General features: G+C 43.9%; 12 non-coding genes across 12 annotated transcripts; 6 read left to right on the forward strand and 6 right to left on the reverse strand.

The window, feature by feature from the left end:
- Positions 1-512: 512 nt before the first annotated feature.
- trnak-uuu (transfer RNA lysine (anticodon UUU)) lies at positions 513-585 on the reverse strand. Its single transcript has one exon. It is a non-coding gene; the product is annotated as a tRNA-Lys (tRNA).
- Positions 586-738: 153 nt separating this feature from the next.
- Positions 739-810, forward strand: trnaw-cca (transfer RNA tryptophan (anticodon CCA)). Its single transcript has one exon. It is a non-coding gene; the product is annotated as a tRNA-Trp (tRNA).
- Positions 811-3,670: 2,860 nt separating this feature from the next.
- trnak-uuu (transfer RNA lysine (anticodon UUU)) lies at positions 3,671-3,743 on the reverse strand. The gene has a single exon. It is a non-coding gene; the product is annotated as a tRNA-Lys (tRNA).
- A 154-nt stretch (positions 3,744-3,897) lies between these two features.
- On the forward strand, positions 3,898-3,969 carry trnaw-cca (transfer RNA tryptophan (anticodon CCA)). Its single transcript has one exon. It is a non-coding gene; the product is annotated as a tRNA-Trp (tRNA).
- A 4,888-nt stretch (positions 3,970-8,857) lies between these two features.
- trnav-aac (transfer RNA valine (anticodon AAC)) lies at positions 8,858-8,930 on the reverse strand. The gene has a single exon. It is a non-coding gene; the product is annotated as a tRNA-Val (tRNA).
- Positions 8,931-9,076: 146 nt separating this feature from the next.
- Positions 9,077-9,149, forward strand: trnav-cac (transfer RNA valine (anticodon CAC)). The gene has a single exon. It is a non-coding gene; the product is annotated as a tRNA-Val (tRNA).
- Positions 9,150-10,202: 1,053 nt separating this feature from the next.
- trnav-aac (transfer RNA valine (anticodon AAC)) lies at positions 10,203-10,275 on the reverse strand. Its single transcript has one exon. It is a non-coding gene; the product is annotated as a tRNA-Val (tRNA).
- Positions 10,276-10,420: 145 nt separating this feature from the next.
- Positions 10,421-10,492, forward strand: trnav-cac (transfer RNA valine (anticodon CAC)). The gene has a single exon. It is a non-coding gene; the product is annotated as a tRNA-Val (tRNA).
- Positions 10,493-11,540: 1,048 nt separating this feature from the next.
- On the reverse strand, positions 11,541-11,613 carry trnav-aac (transfer RNA valine (anticodon AAC)). Its single transcript has one exon. It is a non-coding gene; the product is annotated as a tRNA-Val (tRNA).
- Positions 11,614-11,758: 145 nt separating this feature from the next.
- Positions 11,759-11,831, forward strand: trnav-cac (transfer RNA valine (anticodon CAC)). The gene has a single exon. It is a non-coding gene; the product is annotated as a tRNA-Val (tRNA).
- A 1,045-nt stretch (positions 11,832-12,876) lies between these two features.
- On the reverse strand, positions 12,877-12,949 carry trnav-aac (transfer RNA valine (anticodon AAC)). The gene has a single exon. It is a non-coding gene; the product is annotated as a tRNA-Val (tRNA).
- A 146-nt stretch (positions 12,950-13,095) lies between these two features.
- Positions 13,096-13,168, forward strand: trnav-cac (transfer RNA valine (anticodon CAC)). The gene has a single exon. It is a non-coding gene; the product is annotated as a tRNA-Val (tRNA).
- The last annotated feature ends 875 nt before the right edge of the window (positions 13,169-14,043 follow it).

The raw sequence follows: 14,043 nt of genomic DNA on the forward strand, positions 1-14,043 counted from the left end.
TTTAAGGCCATGCCAACCCATTGAATGCTCCTTGGAGGAGCGAGAAGCGAGGAGCTATGGTGCTCCCAGAGGATGGTTCAGTGAGGGTACACCTTTGCATCCTTTGCGGAAGTCTGTTTTCAGAACAAGTGACGTACAAATGAACAACCTGTGATTCCACTGTCCACGTGTGCCACGTCTGTAATTGACGTGGCTCTAACTGACACTTGACTGAGCAAGGACATTCTACTGGCTTTAATGATCTTGTCTCGATTCCTCTATTCTTGTATCTCATCCTTGCATATTTCTCTGCATCCACAGGTGGGTAGAGCTAAGGGGCAGGAAAAGATATGAGGAAGGGATGCAAAGAGCAAAAATAAGCAGTGCGAATGGCCCCATAAATTCTGGAAAGTGATGCAAGGAGTAAGAAGAAGCTGTTGGAATCAGTGAATTTTCATTGTAATGCTGACTTGAAATTAGTGCTTCATGAGTTAAAACTCAGCGACACTTTGAGCAAACACTGTGCAGTACCTCGCCCGAACAGGGACTTGAACCCTGGACCCTCAGATTAAAAGTCTGATGCTCTACCGACTGAGCTATCCGGGCCCTGTCTGTTGTCCTGGTTCATGGGTTCAGGAGTTGGATCTATATTAGGAGATGAATACGCATTCATAATCTATGTTATTTGCCATCGATGAGCTGCTCATGGTTAATAATATGCTAATGTGGTGCATGTCACATAAAACAGAAGTCCGTCTTGGCCTCGTGGCGCAACGGTAGCGCGTCTGACTCCAGATCAGAAGGTTGCGTGTTCAAATCACGTCGGGGTCAGCTATCTTTCGCCTGCGGCACCCAAAAAAAACAGCTTCCTTTTTGTAGAACACAGAGTTCTGCTACAGGTGATACATCGGAAGCTTGACTGTTTGTATAGAATGTTTGTGCAGAAAACAAAGAACCTTCCCAGTTCCATCATCTCCAAGTAAGTTGGTCACATTGCTCCCATTCTGTAGAATGGAGAAGCTTTACGTGTGATGCTATCCCCCAGAACTCCCACTATCCATCTCAGCACCCCTAAAACCTCTCAATCAGCCCAGTAGCTGCATCACAGTGCTCCTGCACCCCTATTCACCAAACCAAAATAACAGTGTATTCTGTCATCAGTTGGTGTTGTAGTCGAGATTGGTGGACGGCTTCTTGTTCTCTCTGCTGCTGACTTCCATATTCTTATGGAAATATCTCATAAGAATCACGTTCTTGTTTTTTTGTCCACAAGAGTGGTGGTTTCAGTGAAAGCATACTTTGATGAGAAAATATCTTTGTCTTTCCTTGCAAGTCGTGCTGTGACGAGCTCAGAGTAGTTTCTCCTCACTGTTTCCCCTATGGTCAGTTTTGGTTTTTGGAACAGTTCTTTGCTGAGGTGGCAGGTGGTGCAAAAATGATCACAGGTGACACAGTGTCAGCTAAGACCTCGGGACATGACCAGCACCACTCGCATTCCCTAATTTTTATCTGGGGCTCTACTGGTTGGCTTTCCTGAATACACTTGCAAGGTTGAGATATAATTGGATCGTGTGTCCTATTCCACCCATATCTTGACGCCGTATTCCTCTGTCTTGCAGGGAATGTACTGCCTGAAGGAACAACAGGCACTGAAAGGACCAGTCATTTGTCCACTGCGACTTCAGGCCCAGGATTGTACAGGTACAGCAAGTGATCCACCCATTAACACACTCATCTTGATAGAAGCCATTTAGTCTTTCTCATGTCAAAAAGTGGTACTTATTGCATGAACCTCACCCTGCAGGATTTAAAACACAATGGCCTCAACCCTTTTCTGGCTGTTTGAGTCATAGGGCTCATTCCAATCGTTTATATGTGCTCGTCTCCTTGGTCCTGGCCTGACCCTGAAATCGATCGATGTCCACCCACCTTTAAGCCATGCCAATCCATTGAATGCTCCTTGGAGGAGCGGAAGCGAGGAGCTATGGTGCTCCCAGAGAAAAGTTCAGTAGGTACACTTGCACCTTTGCGAAGTCTGTTTTCAGAAAGTGACTACAATGAACTAAAAGAAGCTGTGAATCAGTGATTTCATGAATGCTGCTGAAATTAGTGCTTCTGATTAAACTCGGACACTTAGCAAACTGTGCAGACTCGCGACGACTTGACCGGACCCTCATTAATTGATGCTCGAGACTACGGCCTGTTGTCCTGTTCATGGTTCGAGTGTCTATATTAGAGATGAATAACGCATTCATCTGTTTTGCCATCATGAGTGCTCATGTTAATATAGCTAATGTGTGCTGTCATAGGCGAAGTCGTCTTGCCTGTGGCGCAACGGTGCGCGTCTGACTCCGATAGAGTCGTGTCAACACTCGGGGTCAGCTATCTTTCCCTGCCACCAAAAACAGTTCTTTTAGACAAGAGTTGCTACGGTTACATCGAAGCTTGACTGTTGATGAAGTTGTGCGAAACAAAGAACCTTCCCATTCATCATCCAAGAAGTGTCATGCTCCCATTCTTAGATGGGAAGCTTAGTGTGAGCTACCCCAACCCACTATCTCTCGCCCTAACCTCTCACGCCCAGTAGCTGCACAGTGTCCTCCCTTCACCAACAAATACGTATCTTCGTTTGTGTAGCAGATGTGGACGGTTCTGTTCCTTGCTCTGACTTCCTATTAGAATCTCATAGAATCCGTTCTTGTTTTTGTCACAAGGGTGTTCGTGAAGCACTTTGGAGAATATCTTGTTCTTGCAGTCGTGCTGTGACGGTCAAGTGTTTCTCCTCACTTTTCCCTAGGTCAGTTTTGGTTTGAACAGTTCTTTGCTGGGGGCAGGGGTGCAAAATATCAAGGTGACAGTGTCACTAAGCCTCGGACAGCCGCCCACTCCATCCCTAATTTATTGGCTCTACGGTGGCTTTTGATACTGCGGTTGAGATTATGGATCGGTGTCCTTTCACCAATCTTGACGCCGTTCCTCGTCTTGCAGGAAGTACTCTGAAGAAAACGCCTGAAGGACCCATGCCACTGCGACTTCGCCAGATGACGGTACAGCATGATCCACCACTTACACACTCATCTTGATAGAAGTCTTTTATGCAAAGTGTACTTATGTGAACCTCACCTGCAGATTAAAACAATGGCCTCACCTTTCTGCTGTTTGAATGGCTCATTCAATGTTATATGTGCCTCCCTTGGTCGGCTGACCCTAATGTGTGTCCCCCTTAGGCATGCACATGATGCTCGGGAGCGAGAAGGGAGCTATGGTGCCCCGGGATGTCAGGTACACCTTTGCTCTTGCGGAAGTCGTTTTCAGACAAGACGTACAAGATTCCACCTGTCCACGTGTGCCACGTCTGTAATTGACGTGGCGTCTAACTGACACTTGACTGAGCAAGGACATTCTACTGGCTTTAATGATCTTGTCTCGATTCCTCTATTCTTGTATCTCATCCTTGCATATTTCTCTGCATCCACAGGTGGGTAGAGCTAAGGGGCGAGGAAAAGATATGAGGAAGGGATGCAAAGAGCAAAAATAAGCAGTGCGAATGGCCCCATAAATTCTGGAAAGTGATGCAAGGAGTAAGAAGAAGCTGTTGGAATCAGTGAATTTTCATTGTAATGCTGACTTGAAATTAGTGCTTCATGAGTTAAAACTCAGCGACACTTTGAGCAAACACTGTGCAGTACCTCGCCCGAACAGGGACTTGAACCCTGGACCCTCAGATTAAAAGTCTGATGCTCTACCGACTGAGCTATCCGGGCCCTGTCTGTTGTCCTGCTTCATGGGTTCAGGAGTTGGATCTATATTAGGAGATGAATAACGCATTCATAATCTATGTTATTTGCCATCGATGAGCTGCTCATGGTTAATAATATGCTAATGTGGTGCATGTCACATAAGGCAGAAGTCCGTCTTGGCCTCGTGGCGCAACGGTAGCGCGTCTGACTCCAGATCAGAAGGTTGCGTGTTCAAATCACGTCGGGGTCAGCTATCTTTCGCCTGCGGCACCCAAAAAAAACAGCTTCCTTTTTATAGAACACAGAGTTCTGCTACAGGTGATACATCGGAAGCTTGACTGTTTGTATAGAATGTTTGTGCAGAAAACAAAGAACCTTCCCAGTTCCATCATCTCCAAGTAAGTTGGTCACATTGCTCCCATTCTATAGAATGGAGAAGCTTTACGTGTGATGCTATCCCCCAGAACTCCCACTATCCATCTCAGCACCCCTAAAACCTCTCAATCAGCCCAGTAGCTGCATCACAGTGCTCCTGCACCCCTATTCACCAAACCAAAATAACAGTGTATTCTGTCATCAGTTGGTGTTGTAGTCGAGATTGGTGGACGGCTTCTTGTTCTCTCTGCTGCTGACTTCCATATTCTTATGGAAATATCTCATAAGAATCACGTTCTTGTTTTTTTGTCCACAAGAGTGGTGGTTTCAGTGAAAGCATACTTTGATGAGAAAATATCTTTGTCTTTCCTTGCAAGTCGTGCTGTGACGAGCTCAGAGTAGTTTCTCCTCACTGTTTCCCCTATGGTCAGTTTTGGTTTTTGGAACAGTTCTTTGCTGAGGTGGCAGGTGGTGCAAAAATGATCACAGGTGACACAGTGTCAGCTAAGACCTCGGGACATGACCAGCACCACTCGCATTCCCTAATTTTTATCTGGGGCTCTACTGGTTGGCTTTCCTGAATACACTTGCAAGGTTGAGATATAATTGGATCGTGTGTCCTATTCCACCCATATCTTGACGCCGTATTCCTCTGTCTTGCAGGGAATGTACTGCCTGAAGGAACAACAGGCACTGAAAGGAACCAGTCATTGTCCACTGCGACTTCAGGCCCAGGATTGTACAGGTACAGCAAGTGATCCACCCACTTAACACACTCATCTTGAATAGAAGCCATTTAGTCTTTCTCATGTCAAAAAGTGGTACTTATTGCATGAACCTCACCCTGCAGGATTTAAAACACAATGGCCTCAACCCTTTTCTGGCTGTTTGAGTCATAGGGCTCATTCCAATCGTTTATATGTGCTCGTCTCCTTGGTCTGGCCTGACCCTGAAATCGATCGATGTCCACCCACCTTTAAGGCCATGCCAATCCATTGAATGCTCCTTGGAGGAGCGAGAAGCGAGGAGCTATGGTGCTCCCAGAGGATGGTTCAGTGAGGGTACACCTTTGCATCCTTTGCGGAAAGTCTGTTTTCAGAACAAGTGACGTACAAATGAACAACCTGTGATTCCACATGTCCACGTGTGCCACGTCTGTAATTGACGTGGCGTCTAACTGACACTTGACTGAGCAAGGACATTCTACTGGCTTTAATGATCTTGTCTCGATTCCTCTATTCTTGTATCTCATCCTTGCATATTTCTCTGCATCCACAGGTGGGTAGAGCTAAGGGGCGAGGAAAAGATATGAGGAAGGGATGCAAAAGCAAAAATAAGCAGTGCGAATGGCCCATAAATTCTGGAAAGTGATGCAAGGAGTAAGAAGAAGCTGTTGGAATCAGTGAATTTTCATTGTAATGCTGACTTGAAATTAGTGCTTCATGAGTTAAAACTCAGGCACACTTTGAGAAACACGTGCAGTATCGCCCGAACAGGGACTGACCCTGGACCCTCAGATTAAAAGTTGATGTTAAGACGGCTATCAGCCCTGTCTGTTGTCTGGTTCATGGGTTAGGAGTTGGATCTATATGGAATGATAACGATCAAATTTGTATTTGCATCATGAGTGTATGGTTAATAATAGCTAATTGGGATGTCACATAAACAGAGTCGTCTTGCTGGGGCAAGGTAGGCTTACCAATCAGAGGTTGAGGTCAATACGTGGGGTCGCTATTTTGGGGCACCAAAAACAGCTTCTTTTGAGAACTTCTGCACAGGATACATCGAACTGCTGTTTGATAGAATTTGTGCAGAAACAAGAACCTTCCCAGTTCCATCATCTCCAAGTAAGTTGGTCACATTGCTCCATCTGTAGAATGGAGGGAAACTTTACGTGTGATGCTATCCCCAGAACTCCCACTATCCATCTCAGCACCCCTAAAACCTCTCAATCAGCCCAGTAGCTGCATCACAGTGCTCCTGCACCCCTATTCACCAAACCAAAATAACAGTGTATTCTGTCATCAGTTGGTGTTGTAGTCAAGATTGGTGGACGGCTTCTTGTTCTCTCTGCTGCTGACTTCCATATTCTTATGGAAATATCTCATAAGAAGTCACGTTCTTGTTTTTTTGTCCACAAGAGTGGTGGTTTCAGTGAAAGCATACTTTGATGAGAAAATATCTTTGTCTTTCCTTGCAAGTCGTGCTGTGACGAGCTCAGAGTAGTTTCTCCTCACTGTTTCCCCTATGGTCAGTTTGGTTTTTGGAACAGTTCTTTGCTGAGGTGGCAGGTGGTGCAAAAATGATCACAGGTGACACAGTGTCATCTAAGACCTCGGGACATGACCAGCACCACTCGCATTCCCTAATTTTATCTGGGGCTCTACTGGTTGGCTTTCCTGAATACACTTGCAAGGTTGAGATATAATTGGATCGTGTGTCCTATTCCACCCATATCTTGACGCCGTATTCCTCTGTCTTGCAGGGAATGTACTGCCTGAAGGAACAACAGGCACTGAAAGGAACCAGTCATTTGTCCACTGCGACTTCAGGCCCAGGATTGTACAGGTACAGCAAGTGATCCACCCACTTAACACACTCATCTTGAATAGAAGCCATTTAGTCTTTCTCATGTCAAAAAGTGGTACTTATTGCATGAACCTCACCCTGCAGGATTTAAAACACAATGGCCTCAACCCTTTTCTGGCTGTTTGAGTCATAGGGCTCATTCCAATCGTTTATATGTGCTCGTCTCCTTGGTCCTGGCCTGACCCTGAAATCGATCGATGTCCACCCACCTTTAAGGCCATGCCAACCCATTGAATGCTCCTTGGAGGAGCGAGAAGCGAGGAGCTATGGTGCTCCCAGAGGATGGTTCAGTGAGGGTACACCTTTGCATCCTTTGCGGAAAGTCTGTTTTCAGAACAAGTTACGTACAAATGAACAACCTGTGATTCCACATGTCCACGTGTGCCACGTCTGTAATTGACGTGGTGTCTAACTGACACTTGACTGAGCAAGGACATTCTACTGGCTTTAATGATCTTGTCTCGATTCCTCTATTCTTGTATCTCATCCTTGCATATTTCTCTGCATCCACAGGTGGGTAGAGCTAAGGGGCGAGGAAAAGATATGAGGAAGGGATGCAAATAGCAAAAATAAGCAGTGCGAATGGCCCCATAAATTCTGGAAAGTGATGCAAGGAGTAAGAAGAAGCTGTTGGAATCAGTCAATTTTCATTGTAATGCTGACTTGAAATTAGTGCTTAATGAGTTAAAACTCATGAAGCACTTTACTTTGGATGAAACACGGTGCAATATCTTGACCCAAACAGGTGTTGTAGTTGTCCATGACCATGAAATGCAGTTTTGTACGTCGCTGTGGATGAAAGCGTCTGCCAAATAAATGTTATGTAATGTTTTAGAAGGGAACATATGATGAAATTCACACATGTTTTGTATGGGTAGTAGACTGTTTTGTGGTAGCGCAGCTTGTATGAGATCTGTGAATTTGTTTAACGAGAAATTTTTAATGTAGCTGCGATTTTAGTAATCCTGTCGGTATTGGTTGGATTGAGTTTAACATCCACAGATTACTATGGGAATTCACAATTTTTTAAATTAGTTTGTTTGTAAGGGACAAGAGCGTTCAACGAAGTTACCAAAACCCTTCCAAGGAGTTGAAACTCCAGTTCGAAACTAGGCTGAAATGCGCTGTTTGGGATGCACAGAACATCTTGAGGCATCTGTGGAGAACTTCATAGCCGATAATCCCCCATATGGCTCAATGTAGTTCTCAGAACAATTGAAGCATGTTGAAAAAGTAACGTCTTCTCTAATGTTTTCCAAATATGCTCAGCAGTCCCACATGCGTCTCCAACTAACAATCTGTTTAATGGTTATTTGCCCGAATACTATATGCCACTCAAACCGTCTCTTTAATAGAAATCGATATTATCCTCAGTTTAAGAAACAACCTTTCAAAAGTATTTCAATGAAAGACTTGTCTCTTCTCAGTTTTCAAGCAAAGTCCTTGCATCTCCATTGTTATTTTCATAGACTAGCTCACCATTTGCTACTTGAATAACCTTTGCGTGCAAATGCAATCGCGACTACGTTACATAAATGAAAAAATAATAGTATTTATCTGAAATTTCTTTCTGCAGGAAAACATGCTTGAATCCTTTCACTTTGCACGGCTTATGCACCTTAGCACGAAAAGCAATTAGGCAAAAACTTGAGAAGGCACAGTTTCTGTAGTGCAGCTGTTATCACATCCCCTCGCCTGCATCAGGACCCCAGGTCGGCAATGGGTGTAAACACAGGTTTTGGGATTGCGCAAATTACAATGAGGCATACGAGGAGACCTTATTGCTGTGAAAAAAGTCCTTGTCTCCATGTAGGTCTTGGAGCAGTTTGAGCTCCTTGATAACGGAATGTCCTCCCTCCTTGTCTCCAAATATGCTCAACAGCCCAGCATGAGTCTCTACTTGAAACACGCTTTCTCATGACAATTGTCCGCAGTACTTGATGCCAAGAGAACAATATTTGTAATTCCTATCGATGTTTTCCATACTCTTCGAAGAAACATTCCACAAAAAGTTCAACGCAAGGCTTGTTATGTCTCAGCTTTCAAGCAGGGTCCTTGCATATCCTTTTTGCTCCAATCTTCTGGCGCACGGCTTTCAACCTGAACCTTTGTGTTTATCCACTCGTACTATTTCTTGGTTCTCGCAACTGCGTTTGAACATGTAGCGTAAAAGCTGTTTCTGCTCGGTTTCGAACCGAGGACCTTTTGCGTGTTAGGCAAACGTGATAACCACTACACTACAGAAACTTCGCGGACACTGCCATTTCGGAGATTTTTTTGCACGGGAAAAAGTACTTCAGTCCTATAAGATTGTGCAGTTTTCTTTCCTTAGCCCGAATAACCTTTAAGTCAAGAGCTTTCGACGAAGTGACGGAAAACCATCCCGAGAACTTGTTTCCGTAGTGTAGCGGTTATCACGTTCGCCTCACACGCGAAAAGTCTCCAGTTCGAAACTGGGCGGAAACACGCCTTTTGGGATTGCACAGAACAACTTGAGGCATCTGTGTTGAACTTCATGGCCGATAATCCCCCATATGGCTCAATGTAGTTCTCAGAACAATTGAAGCATGTTGAAAAAGTAACGTCTTCTCTAATGTTTTCCAAATATGCTCAGCAGTCCCACATGCGTCTCCAACTAACAATCTGTTTAATGGTTATTTGCCCGAATACTATATGCCACTCAAACCGTCTCTTTAATAGAAATCGATATTATCCTCAGTTTAAGAAACAACCTTTCAAAAGTATTTCAATGAAAGACTTGTCTCTTCTCAGTTTTCAAGCAAAGTCCTTGCATCTCCATTGTTATTTTCATAGACTAGCTCACCATTTGCTACTTGAATAACCTTTGCGTGCAAATGCAATCGCGACTACGTTACATAAATGAAAAAATAATAGTATTTATCTGAAATTTCTTTCTGCAGGAAAACATGCTTGAATCCTTTCACTTTGCACGGCTTATGCACCTTAGCACGAAAAGCAATTAGGCAAAAACTTGAGAAGGCACAGTTTCTGTAGTGCAGCTGTTATCACATCCCCTCGCCTGCATCAGGACCCCAGGTCGGCAATGGGTGTAAACACAGGTTTTGGGATTGCGCAAATTACAATGAGGCATACGAGGAGACCTTATTGCTGTGAAAAAAGTCCTTGTCTCCATGTAGGTCTTGGAGCAGTTTGAGCTCCTTGATAACGGAATGTCCTCCCTCCTTGTCTCCAAATATGCTCAACAGCCCAGCATGAGTCTCTACTTGAAACACGCTTTCTCATGACAATTGTCCGCAGTACTTGATGCCAAGAGAACAATATTTGTAATTCCTATCGATGTTTTCCATACTCTTCGAAGAAACATTCCACAAAAAGTTCAACGCAAGGCTTGTTATGTCTCAGCTTTCAAGCAGGGTCCTTGCATATCCTTTTTGCTCCAATCTTCTGGCGCACGGCTTTCAACCTGAACCTTTGTGTTTATCCACTCGTACTATTTCTTGGTTCTCGCAACTGCGTTTGAACATGTAGCGTAAAAGCTGTTTCTGCTCGGTTTCGAACCGAGGACCTTTTGCGTGTTAGGCAAACGTGATAACCACTACACTACAGAAACTTCGCGGACACCGCCATTTCGGAGATTTTTTTGCACGGGAAAAAGTACTTCAGTCCTATAAGATTGTGCAGTTTTCTTTCCTTAGCCCGAATAACCTTTAAGTCAAGAGCTTTCGACGAAGTGACGGAAAACCTCCCGAGAACTTGTTTCCGTAGTGTAGCGGTTATCACGTTCGCCTCACACGCGAAAGGTCCCAGTTCGAAACTGGGCGGAAACACGCCTTTTGGGATTGCACAGAACAACTTGAGGCATCTGTGTTGAACTTCATGGCCGATAATCCCCCATATGGCTCAATGTAGTTCTCAGAACAATTGAAGCATGTTGAAAAAGTAACGTCTTCTCTAATGTTTCCAAATATGCTCAGCAGTCCCACATGCGTCTCCAACTAACAATCTGTTTAATGGTTATTTGCCCGAATACTATATGCCACTCAAACCGTCTCTTTAATAGAAATCGATATTATCCTCAGTTTAAGAAACAACCTTTCAAAAGTATTTCAATGAAAGACTTGTCTCTTCTCAGTTTTCAAGCAAAGTCCTTGCATCTCCATTGTTATTTTCATAGACTAGCTCACCATTTGCTACTTGAATAACCTTTGCGTGCAAATGCAATCGCGACTACGTTACATAAATGAAAAAATAATAGTATTTATCTGAAATTTCTTTCTGCAGGAAAACATGCTTGAATCCTTTCACTTTGCACGGCTTATGTACCTTAGCACGAAAAGCAATTAGGCAAAAACTTGAGAAGGCACAGTTTCTGTAGTGCAGCTGTTATCACATCCCTCGCCTGCATCAGGACCCCAGGTCGGCAATGGGTGTAAACACAGGTTTGGGATTGCCAAATTACAATGAGGCATACGAGGAGACCTTATGCTGTGAAAAAAGTCCTTGTCTCCATGTAGGTCTTGGAGCAGTTTGAGCTCCTTGATAACGGAATGTCCTCCCTCCTTGTCTCCAAATATGCTCAACAGCCCAGCATGAGTCTCTACTTGAAACACGCTTTCTCATGACAATTGTCCGCAGTACTTGATGCCAAGAGAACAATATTTGTAATTCCTATCGATGTTTTCCATACTCTTCGAAGAAACATTCCACAAAAAGTTCAACGCAAGGCTTGTTATGTCTCAGCTTTCAAGCAGGGTCCTTGCATATCCTTTTTGCTCCAATCTTCTGGCGCACGGCTTTCAACCTGAACCTTTGTGTTTATCCACTCGTACTATTTCTTGGTTCTCGCAACTGCGTTTGAACATGTAGCGTAAAAGCTGTTTCTGCTCGGTTTCGAACCGAGGACCTTTTGCGTGTTAGGCAAACGTGATAACCACTACACTACAGAAACTTCGCGGACACCGCCATTTCGGAGATTTTTTGCACGGGAAAAAGTACTTCAGTCCTATAAGATTGTGCAGTTTTCTTTCCTTAGCCCGAATAACCTTTAAGTCAAGAGCTTTCGACGAAGTGACGGAAAACCCTCCCGAGAACTTGTTTCCGTAGTGTAGCGGTTATCACGTTCGCCTCACACGCGAAAGGTCCCAGTTCGAAAACTGGGCGGAAACACGCCTTTGGGATTGCACAGAACAACTTGAGGCATCTGTGTTGAACTTCATGGCCGATAATCCCCCATATGGCTCAATGTAGTTCTCAGAACAATTGAGCATGTTGAAAAAGTAACGTCTTCTCTAATGTTTTCCAAATATGCTCAGCAGTCCCACATGCGTCTCCAACTAACAATCTGTTAATGGTTATTTGCCCGAATACTATATGCCACTCAAACCGTCTCTTTAATAGAAATCGATATTATCCTCAGTTTAAGAAACAACCTTTCAAAAGTATTCAATGAAAGACTTGTCTCTTCTCAGTTTTCAAGCAAAGTCCTTGCATCTCCATTGTTATTTTCATAGACTAGCTCACCATTTGCTACTTGAATAACCTTTGCGTGCAAATGCAATCGCGACTACGTTACATAAATGAAAAAATAATAGTATTTATCTGAAATTTCTTTCTGCAGGAAAACATGCTTGAATCCTTTCACTTTGCACGGCTTATGACCTTAGCACGAAAAGCAATTAGGCAAAAACTTGAGAAGGCACAGTTTCTGTAGTGCAGCTGTTATCACATCCCCTCGCCTGCATCAGGACCCCAGGTCGGCAATGGGTGTAAACACAGGTTTGGGATTGCCAAATTACAATGAGGCATACGAGGAGACCTTATTGCTGTGAAAAAAGTCCTTGCTCCATGTAGGTCTTGGAGCAGTTTGAGCTCCTTGATAACGGAATGTCCTCCCTCCTTGTCTCCAAATATGCTCAACAGCCCAGCATGAGTCTCTACTTGAAACACGCTTTCTCATGACAATTGTCCGCAGTACTTGATGCCAAGAGAACAATATTTGTAATTCCTATCGATGTTTTCCATACTCTTCGAAGAAACATTCCACAAAAAGTTCAACGCAAGGCTTGTTATGTCTCAGCTTTCAAGCAGGGTCCTTGCATATCCTTTTTGCTCCAATCTTCTGGCGCACGGCTTTCAACCTGAACCTTTGTGTTTATCCACTCGTACTATTTCTTGGTTCTCGCAACTGCGTTTGAACATGTAGCGTAAAAGCTGTTTCTGCTCGGTTTCGAACCGAGGACCTTTTGCGTGTTAGGCAAACGTGATAACCACTACACTACAGAAACTTCGCGGACACCGCCATTTCGGAGATTTTTTTGCACGGGAAAAAGTACTTCAGTCCTATAAGATTGTGCAGTTTTCTTTCCTTAGCCCGAATAACCTTTAAGTCAAGAGCTTTCGACGAAGTGACGGAAAACCCTCCCGAGAACTTGTTTCCGTAGTGTAGCGGTTATCACGTTCGCCTCACACGCGAAAGGTCCCCAGTTCGAAACTGGGCGGAAACACGCCTTTTGGGATTGCACAGAACAACTTGAGGCATCTGTGTTGAACTTCATGGCCGATAATCCCCCATATGGCTCAATGTAGTTCTCAGAACAATTGAAGCATGTTGAAAAAGTAACGTCTTCTCTAATGTTTTCCAAATATCTCAGCGTCCCACATGCGTCTCCAACTACATCTGTTTAATGGTTATTTGCCGAATATATGCCACTCAAACCGTCTCTTTAATAGAAATCGATATTATCCTCAGTTTAGAACAACTTCAAAGTATTCAATGAAGACTGTCTCTCTCAGTTTTCAAGCAAGTCCTGCATCTCCATTGTATTCATAGACTAGCTCACCATTTGCTACTGAATAACCTTTGCGTGCAAATGCAATCGCGACTACGTTACATAAATGAAAAAATAATAGTATTTATCTGAAATTTCTTTCTGCAGGAAAACATGCTTGAATCCTTTCACTTTGCACGGCTTATGTACCTTAGCACGAAAAGCAATTAGGCAAAAACTTGAGAAGGCACAGTTTCTGTAGTGCAGCTGTTATCACATCCCCTCGCCTGCATCAGGACCCCAGGTCGGCAATGGGTGTAAACACAGGTTTTGGGATTGCCCAAATTACAATGAGGCATACGAGGAGACCTTATTGCTGTGAAAAAAGTCCTTGTCTCCATGTAGGTCTTGGAGCAGTTTGAGCTCCTTGATAACGGAATGTCCTCCCTCCTTGTCTCCAAATATGCTCAACAGCCCAGCATGAGTCTCTACTTGAAACACGCTTTCTCATGACAATTGTCCGCAGTACTTGATGCCAAGAGAACAATATTTGTAATTCCTATCGATGTTTTCCATACTCTTCGAAGAAACATTCCACAAAAAGTTCAACG

Source organism: Anguilla rostrata, unplaced genomic scaffold (genome assembly GCF_018555375.3).
Source record: "Anguilla rostrata isolate EN2019 unplaced genomic scaffold, ASM1855537v3 scaf1061, whole genome shotgun sequence".
NCBI classification, from domain to species: Eukaryota; Metazoa; Chordata; class Actinopteri; order Anguilliformes; family Anguillidae; genus Anguilla; species Anguilla rostrata.